The following is a 9,759-nucleotide window of genomic DNA, read 5'->3' on the forward strand; positions in this document are numbered from 1 at the left end:
TGTTAAAGACCAAACTCATCCTTGAACAGCTAGAGAGATGCACGAGGCCTTTTTCATCTCAATTTTCTTTTTAGAAGCCTTGGATGGTGAGTACTTACTTGGTGAATAGAGGTTTTCACTTTCAGTGAGTGAAAGGGTGATGATACCCTGGTGTGCGCTCATAGGAAACCATTTACTTGTCGATGTCCAGGACCATGGAGACGTATGACGTGCACGTGGAGGCAGAGGATTCTGCAGATTATGGTCCCACTCCACCAAATATCATGGGGAAGTTATGGATGGCTGATGTTCAAACATCAGAGCCTGCCTGTTCAGGTAAGACCAAATAAATCTGAATTAGTGCTTGCTACTTTTGCTAGATTTAATCCTGAAATCCCACAGATGATTTTATAGGAACTTACATTTTTCATCTTAATTTTTTTTCCTAATATTTGTTATTGCTAATTTCAAAGTTATTTTAACTTCTTTCATCCTAGCAGAGCAATAGCAAAATGAGGATAGTATGGTGCTCAGAAATACATCTTGGGGAAATGTTCTCAACTGTTCATGTATCTTTACAAGTAATTTACCTGCTTTACACACTTTCTATACATTTATTGATTCTTCTGATTAATACTTTTGTGAGTCTGATTCTTATTGACCACATAAATCATTCACATCAAACTTGCATTGCTTCATGTCTCAGTTTAGTATATCATTATGACACCTTGTGCTAAATTACTAAACCCAAGTTTTGTGAACAACTCAAATTCTCTAATCTAACAAAAATATCATGTCCTTTATTTTTGGTTCTAGCTAACAAATATGATCAGTATAACTTCCTGGAAAATAAAATAGTTGCAGTATTTTCAACATTCCCACAGTTCAAAACAAGGCAGGCATTAGCAAATTAGCACATGACAATTTTAAAAAACAAGTTTAAATACAGATTTTGTCTAGAGAGTTGGCTGTTAAATTAACAACAAAATGTTTATAAATTGTTACTGAATTACTTCATGTTAATATTCTAAAAGCTTTATAGGCAATGAAACAAAGGAGAAAGATGAATGGCCATACATGTGCTTCTTACTGGTGATGGCTGGTAGCTGTGCATACATGTCACATGGCAAGAGCAGACCAGAACAAGTCTTACGAGGAGCAGCTGAGGGAACTGGGGTTGTTCAGTCTGGAGAAGAGGAGGCTGAGGGGAGACCTTATCACTCTCTACAACTACCTGAAAGGGGGTTGTGGTGAGGTGGGTGTTGGTCTCTTCTCCCAAGTAACCAGTGACAGGACAAGAGGAAATGGCCTCAAGTTGCGCCAGGGGATGTTTAGATTGGATATTAGGAAAAATTTCTTCACTGAAAGGGCTGTCAAGCACTGGAACAGGCTGCCCAGGGAGGTGGTAGTCACCATCCCTGGAGGTGTTTAAAAGATGTGTAGGTGTGGTGCTTAGGGACATGGTTTAGTGATGGGCTTGCCAGTGTTATGTTTACGGTTGGACCCAGTGACCTTAAAGGTTTTTTAAGGTGATTTTAAAGGTCTTTCCCAACCTAAATGATTCTATGATTTCATGTGTCAGATCCTACATTCCTCTGAACTTGCAGCATGGCAGTAGTATAAGGTAGGGCTCAAACAGCAGATTTTTTCTTGAGAAGTCGCTTTAATTCTTTTTTTCCATGAAGAATGATTCCATTTGCTTGCCTCAGCAGTTCACCCAGGTTGGAAGGTTATATGGATAACGTTCACAGGTTCAAGCCCCGGTGCTTGTGCCCTCTGTGGAAGTTGTAAGATGTGGTGTGCATGTTGAGTGGTGCTGACATCTACATAGTTAGTATATGGAACGTAAACAATTACTGTGGCGTCAGACATGGACTGAAGAGCAGAGGGCAAGGCGGCTAATTATCTGGCAGCTGTCATCCTCCGCAACACAGCGGGTCCGCGTGTGCTAGTGGTTCCTAGGGATTCACAACTGGAAGAAGTGGAAGAATAAGCAGGAAGCTTATTTCTTGCTTGCCAATGTGATGCCCATCTACAAGAAGGGCCAGAAGGAGGATCCTGGGAACTACAGGCCTGTCAGCCTGACCTCTGTACCGGGGAAGATCATGGAGCGGTTGGTCTTGAGAGTGCTTACAGGGCATCTGCAGGACAGCCAAAGGATCAGGCCCAGCCAGCATGGGTTCATGAAAGGCAGGTCGTGCTTGACCAACCTGATCTCCTTCTACGACCAGGTGACCCGCCTAGTGGATGAAGGAAAGGCTGTGGATGTTGTCTACCTGGACTTTAGTAAAGCCTTTGACAGCGTCTCCCACAGCATTCTCCTGGAGAAACTGGCGGCTCGTGGCTTAGACAGGTTTACTCTTCGCTGGGTGAGGAACTGGCTGGATGGCCGAGCCCAGAGAGTTGCGGTGAACAATGTTAAATCTGACTGGGGGCCGGTCACAAGTGGTGTTCCCCAGGGCTCGGTTCTGGGGCTGGTCTTGTTCAATATCTTTATTGATGATCTGGATGAGGGGATCGAGTGCTCCCTCAGTAAGTTTGCAGATGACACCGAGTTGGGTGGGAGTGTTGATCTGCTGGAGGGTAGGAGGGCTCTGCAGAGGGATCTGGACAGGCTGGATCGATGGGCAGAGGCCAACTGTATGAGGGTTAATAAGGCCAAGTGCAGGGTCCTGCACTTTGGCCACAACAACCCCATGCAACGCTACAGGCTTGGGGAGGAGTGGCTGGAGAGCTGCCCGGCGGAAAGGGACCTGGGGGTGCTGGTTGACAGCTGGCTGAACATGAGCCGGCAGTGTGCCCAGGTGGCCAAGAAGGCCAACAGCGTCCTGGCTTGTATCAGAAATAGTGTGGCCAGCAGGAGTAGGGAAGTGATTGTGCTCCTGTACTCGGCACTGGTGAGGCCGCACCTTGAATCCTGTGTTCAGTGTTGGGCCCCTCACTACAAGAAGGATGTTGAGGTGCTGGAGCGTGTCCAGAGAAGGGCAACGAAGCTGGTGAGGGATCTGGAGCACAAGTCTTATGAGGAGCGGCTGAGGGAACTGGGGTTGTTTAGTCTGGAGAAGAGGAGGCTGAGGGGAGACCTTATCGCTCTCTACAACTACCTGAAAGGGGGTTGTGGCGACGAGGGTGTTGGTCTCTTCTCCCAAGTAACCAGTGATAGGACAAGAGGAAATGGCCTCAAGTTGCACCAGGGGAGGTTTAGATTGGATATTAGGAAAAATTTCTTCACTGAGAGGGTGGTCAGGCATTGGAACAGGCTGCCCAGGGAGGTGGTGGAGTCGCCATCTCTGGAAGTGTTTAAAAAACGTGTGGATGTGGCACTTCAGGACATGGTTTAGGGGACATGGTGGCTCTGGATTAATGGTTGGACTTGATGATCTTGAAGGTCCTTTCCAACCCAGAGATTCTGTGATTCTGTGATTCTGAAACTGGCAATTCCCAGGACAATACTACTGCTTTAACCCTCCCACCGCTGCAGCTGAAAGAGGTTGCAGAGTGACTAAGAGGCTGCTGGATGGCTGGCCGGGTCCCTTGCTCTCAGTCCATAAGTGTCCAAGTGAGTCTGTCTGGAGGCTTGCACAGCCCAGCAACAGCAAACCAGGCGTGAATTCTGACTTCTGGATTCCAGCTGTACCAGTCTGCATATCTTTATGTACCTTGGAGTACATAAAGATGTCCTTTTCCTCCTCTGCACTGCAGATAAGTGCTCGTCCAATCAATGTGGGAAAGGAAATTAGGAACCATCCTACTTCAGAACAACACGTTCTTTGTTTCCACTCCATCTAGCATCACCTTAGCTGACCTCTGTAGGGAGCCATAATGCCTTCCTAACCACAACGCTTACTTAAAGTACCTTTCAGTCCTGGCTTAACATCTCAGATGTTCCCTGTGTAGTTTGAGAGTTCTGTAATGCCCTGTGCTGGTTTGCCGAGTTATTTGCTACATGGCAGGTAAAAGTTATTTTGCAGTTTGTCGTGGTTTAGCCCCAGCCAGCAACTACGCACCACGCAGCCACTCGCTCACTCCCCCACGGTGGCACGGGGGAGAGAATTGGAAGAGTAAAAGTGAGGAAACTCATGGTTTGAGATAAAGACAGTTTAATAAGTAAAGCAAAAGCCGCGCACGCAAGCAAAGCAAAACAAGGAATTTGTTCACCGCTCCCCATGGGCAGGCAGGTGTTCAGCCATCTCCAGGGAAGCAGGGCTCCGTCACGCGTAATGGTTTCTTGGGAAGACAGACGCCATAACTCCGAAAGTCCCTCCACCCCTTCCTTCTTCTTTGTCTCAGCTTTATATACTGAGCATGACGTTATATGGTAGGGAATATCTCTTTGGCCAGCCTGGGTCAGCTGTCCCAGCTGTGTCCCCTCCCAGCTTCCCGTGCACCCCCAGCCTGCTCGCTGCAGGCCAGCATGAGAAGCTGGACTGTCCTTGACTACTTAGCAACAACTCAAAACATCAGCACCTTATCAACATTTTCTCATCCCAAATCCAAAACATAGCCTCATGCTAGCTTCTGTGAAGAAAATTAACTCTACCCTGGCTGAAACCAGGAAAAGTTGTAACCTGTTTACTATTTTGCATTGTCAAATGTAAAATATCATTCAAGAGTATTGTAGCCTTCTGTCTTCACTGACTCTGGCATGCTCAGACAATATCCTTAGATTTAGGCTCTGTATGTTATTTCAAAGCAGTACCGTGGGACTTGTCTTGCTCCTTCAGGAGCTATTGCTCCTTCAGGCAATCACTGGGTTATCCTGCCAGAGCATATGGTCACCGTAATTGGGAGTGAACCTGACTTGCTGAGGTCAGCAACATTGGAAGCGGATCAGCGTTTTACAAGAAGTAGTTCACTGAAGTTACTGTAAATGAACCCACGGAAGCATAGAAGTTGTAAACTGTGACGTGTGTGTATGTACAAACTATGGGGAAAATAGTGGGGTTTGACCTAGAAAATATGTGCTATGTGAAAATATGCATAAAATATCAGTAACTGGAATTACTTTTCCAGGAGTAATTTCTTCCAATGTAAGAAGTGTGTATTTCTAAAAAAAAGACTTGTGTGGGAGACTTTCTGGGAGAACACAAAGAAAATTGAAGGGGCGTGGAGAAGAGTTCAATGTTACTAATACTAGCAGCCACAGTACTAATACAATGAAAATGGAAATCGTAACAAAATACCTAGAGTCACAGAATCATTGAGGTTGGAAAAGACCTTTAAGATCATCAAGTCCAACCGCCAACCCATCACCACCATGCCCACTAAACCATGTCCCAAAGTGCCACGTCTACACATTTTTTGAACAATTCCAGTTAATTTGAATTGCAAAAAATATAAATAAAATGAAAATTAAAAAGCATGTTGCCTTACATGTCACTGCATTGTTAGAAAGAGAAAACTGAAGGGACGCACATAATTCATCCTGCTAGAGAAGGAACAGCTCAGGTTATGATTAAGCAATGCAAAAGCTCTGGTTGCCATTTCTGAAGTAACATTTTTAGAGCTGGCGAGTTCTACCAGGCTGTTCTGCATCTTGCAGATCAGCAGGCTCTTATTCGTGTGATCAGCCATGGTGAAGGAGACCTCGCAATAGACGATCTGAAATCCTTCTGCGCTTGAGCCTGGGAACAAAGGCAGAACAAGAACGTACCCATTAGTGTTCGCACACTGGACTGGGCTGTCATGCAGTGACCAGGTGGGATTTGTTAAGGCCTTATAATAAATGGGTGCTAGACTCAGTGTAGAGTTGGCCTTTGAGGTGCATGCTTTAGCCATCTTTTTTTCTTAGAGTGTGTGTAGAGACACCAAATTTTCTTGTTCTAGGTTGGAAAATGCTTTGATTCATTTTGTTTGTGCACCTTGGTTGTATTAAGCACCAGCAATTCCACATTGAAAGATACGAGCGCTAACCAAGGAGTTTATGCACCGCTCTGCAGAGATGTTACTTTCTGCCTTTTACCTTCTCATATTGAGCCTACAGTCAGCCCACTCCATCTCTCATCTGTATTAATTCAACGAATTAGGCTTTAACAATTACCTGGAGCAAAGAAAAGAGGATTTAATAAACCTAATAAAAAGATTTTCAAAATCTTTAGTACAAGGATGGGAATGCTTGTTCCCCACAGCTGTGGCAATCCTGTAATCGGAGGGAATATGCACTTGCCTCCTGTGTAAGGCAAGAACCGACGAGAAGTAAGTCTGTGAAACAGGTCCTGGTTCCTACAGGCTGCTTTCTCTCCTGGGTTGCTCCACAGGGTTGATCACTTCAGAGACAATTGACACAATTCAAGAAGAGGTCAGAAGTGATTTAGAAAAAAAACCAAACACAACAAATCACCAACAGTTCCCACATGTCACATAATTTTCATGTACCCCCAGAGCTGGGCAGTATAATTGGCTTGGAGAGTGACAGAACAAGACACTGAATGATCATCTTCTGATGGCTACAGCTCTGGGCTTCTGGCATACTGCCCCGAAATCCAGAAGAGCCTAGAGAACTTTGAATCCTGGAAATGAAATGCAATTGAGTGGTGTTGGCTGATTTGTGAGCAGACCCTCATCCTGCTTTCCCCTTTTTTTGCCAATATGTGTAACGTGCACATGGGACCTGTTCTGTTTGTTCAAGCAAATGCATCTTTCCGTTGTTCGGTGTCTTCTTGCACTTCTTGTGTTTCAGCTGCAGTCTGTAGGTTAAAGTTGTGTTTGCAAGCTTGGCTTTAAGTAAGGACAATGCATCTTCCAGCTCAGGGTGGGAGAGGTTTCTGGTCCATCATGGTGAATGCGAGCACCTGCCTTAGACCAGCCATGGAGGAGGGCTGAATCCTTCACTGCAGCTGTCCAGACCCTGCTCCAAGACATGGTCGATAAAAGTACTGATTTGCTAAGGAATTATACACCAACCATAGCTCTCAAAATTGTATTTGTCTTCTAAAAGAGTCTTGGAAAACTATCTATCCATTTAATTTGCTGCAAAATATTTTTTGTCACTCTCAGGACACAGTACTGCAGATGCAAAAAAATAAGGTATGGATAAATGAAATTGTTTGTCTTCATACTCATGCACTACCAGTCAGAGTTTGAACTAAGTTTTGATTTTGGAGGAAATTTCTATCCTTATTTACACCACCATTTCTGCTAAGGCCAGAGGTGTATATTTTTAAACACATTCTGTCTGGGAAGGATGTAATGAAAACAGGTTAAATTTGCAGGAGGACAAAAGAACAAAAGTCAAATACATGCTTTATTTGTAAATTGGAAGGACTTGGTAGAGCACTATTTAGTCTCAGGTAGAGATTTCCAGGATGTTTTTTTTATTTTAGTTATGTTTCAAAGGACAAACAAATATTCTGGGTTTTTTTAGATTTGAAGTACTTGGGGAAGGTGGAAACACAATAAATCAAAGGTATCCCCTCTTTTTCCAAAAGAGGAAATCAGAGCTTTGTATTAAAATCTGTTGTCATAGAGACAAAGTAGTACTGTAATCAGAATTTGTTGTGCAATCTAGATACACTAGAAATTTGTGCACACTCCTATTTTATTGTCTATTTATGCTATTTTCATGGACTATGTATGTTTCTGTAGGGTTTTTTGTTTGCTTTACTGCTTTTTTCAGAAAACCATCTGCAGCTGGTTTTCCTATTATCAGCAGCTTGAATTGGACTGTAAAAATTCCCACACTTGGCACTTGTCTATGCATATATATTCAATGTAATAAGAGGATTATGTTTATAGTAAGGTGAAAGTATATCCTCATAAATCATCAGTAAAGAAGCTGTGTGGGATTCTTCTAATATGTTTGCATAAAATGTTATTTTATAAAACTTGTATATATGCTCTTTATACAGTGCCCAAATACCATATGTATGCCTTTTTGAAAATAATCCTAATTTTTCAGATCTAGTAAACTCCTGTGGGTGCATGAGTATGAAATACAATTTATGCTAAACCCAGATATAGTTAATAGACCATGATATTTAACTTAAAACATGGCATGCTTAAACCTGAGCTTTTTTCAGAGCTAAAGACAATATTTTTTTTTTCAGTTATGAATTTTAAGCCAACACATGATTTGGAAGAGTGTGCTGGTGTAATGTTTGCAGGTTGTCTGCACAATTACACCCTTTCTAAAACAAACTCTTTAAAAAAAATGGCCTCAAGTGCTATGGCTTGAGTCTCAAAGGCATGTACATAAAGATCCTTCCTGGGCTAGGAAGTTACACGCGACTTCCAGTTTTCTAATATCCTCAGAAAGGGTGAGATAAACTGCTACTCCAGAGACAGGAATCATGTGAAACCAAGTTTTTTTTATGAGAGGCAGGACAGACCCTTGTGAATCTTCTTCACTCTGAATCAGTCTTTAAAGACTATTACCCCTTGAGGAAGGCGACTGAACCTCTTAACAATGCGTTGCCATTAACAGCTACTTTGTTGTAATCTCTTATATCATGAAATGAGGACTACAGAGGCTGGAAATGCAGATTCCCTTCCCTCATGATTCCCACTCAAAGAATACTAAGCTGCAGTTTCAGGTTTTTTAGGCAAATCCACTGTAAGAGCCAGGGCAAGAGAAAAGTTACATTCAAGACCCATTAATGTGCCCCCAAAGAAAACAGTACCACTGAAAAAGAAAGAACTAAATAAAGCCAAATATTTTTTTTTCCCCAATGAGACCTTTAAAGAGGCACTTGAAGAAATAGACTTAAAGACTCTAACTCTTTTACAACATGCCTCTAGAAGTAGAAGATACCTCTTGAGACTTGTATAATTAAAAAAAAATTAGTCTTACCATTAAAATACCCTACAGGATCATGCCTGGAATAACAATCAGGAGAGACTGATAGATTAGTGCTATAGCTACTATACTTGCTATGTATATGTGAGGTCCACAGGTGCCTATAATGAAGATGACCCTAGAGAAAACTATATTAACATATCCAGCCCACCTGATGGTTTTGTAGTGTATTTGTGTCTTGTGTGCGTGTGTGTTTTGGGGAGACATGAGCTGTCTCTTTTGTTAGTGTTGCTGTTGAAGTTGTTTCACCGCCCGCTTCTGTCACACCACATCCTCCTGTAGTCCTCCCCAAAGTATAGCAGAGCTTCAGCCACGACCTGCACCAGTGAGTTGTCCTCCTGCTCAGCTAGGAACTAGAGCTGCCATACCTAGGGAGATGCAACAGCTGTGATCATGCTTGATGATCAACGTGTGTTAATCATGATCAACACAATTCAGATGTCAAAATCACAAGGTCTACCTGGGGAAACTCTCCCGACAGCTAGCTGCACCTTTTTACTCAGCCAATGCTAACAAGAGCTCTAGGATCTAACCTTAGGCTAGTGATTATACAGCAGTTAACTTAAACAAAAGTACTAAAAAACCCCACTGAAGTAAAGCAAACAGCTCTATGGCCATGCTTGAATGTGTTCATTATGCAAAACCAATTTTACCCAGGGCCAGGCGGATGCTGAGCAGGCAGGCACAGGAGCTGTGCTACAGCCAGCAGCAATGAAGAGGCTCCCCCAGCCCCAGGGCAAAGCTGGAGAAGTGGGGAAGCATTACAGGCACTTCAATTATTTTGCAGGTAATGCCGTAATTAGTATTCATGTAATTAGTAAAAGCTGCTGCCGCAGAGCTATCGAAGCATGGGGCACGATGAGGGGTGAGCAGGAGTGACGAGGTCCCCGCGTGAAGACTGCGCGCACTCCTGGGGTGGCCGGTCTTGCTTCTGGGCTCCTGCCGCGCGTGGCACGGTGGGTTGCTCTTCTAGCATCCCACAGTGG

This window comes from Phaethon aethereus (genome assembly GCF_964289735.1).
Source record: "Phaethon aethereus genome assembly, chromosome: 4".
Lineage (NCBI taxonomy): Eukaryota > Metazoa > Chordata > Aves > Phaethontiformes > Phaethontidae > Phaethon > Phaethon aethereus.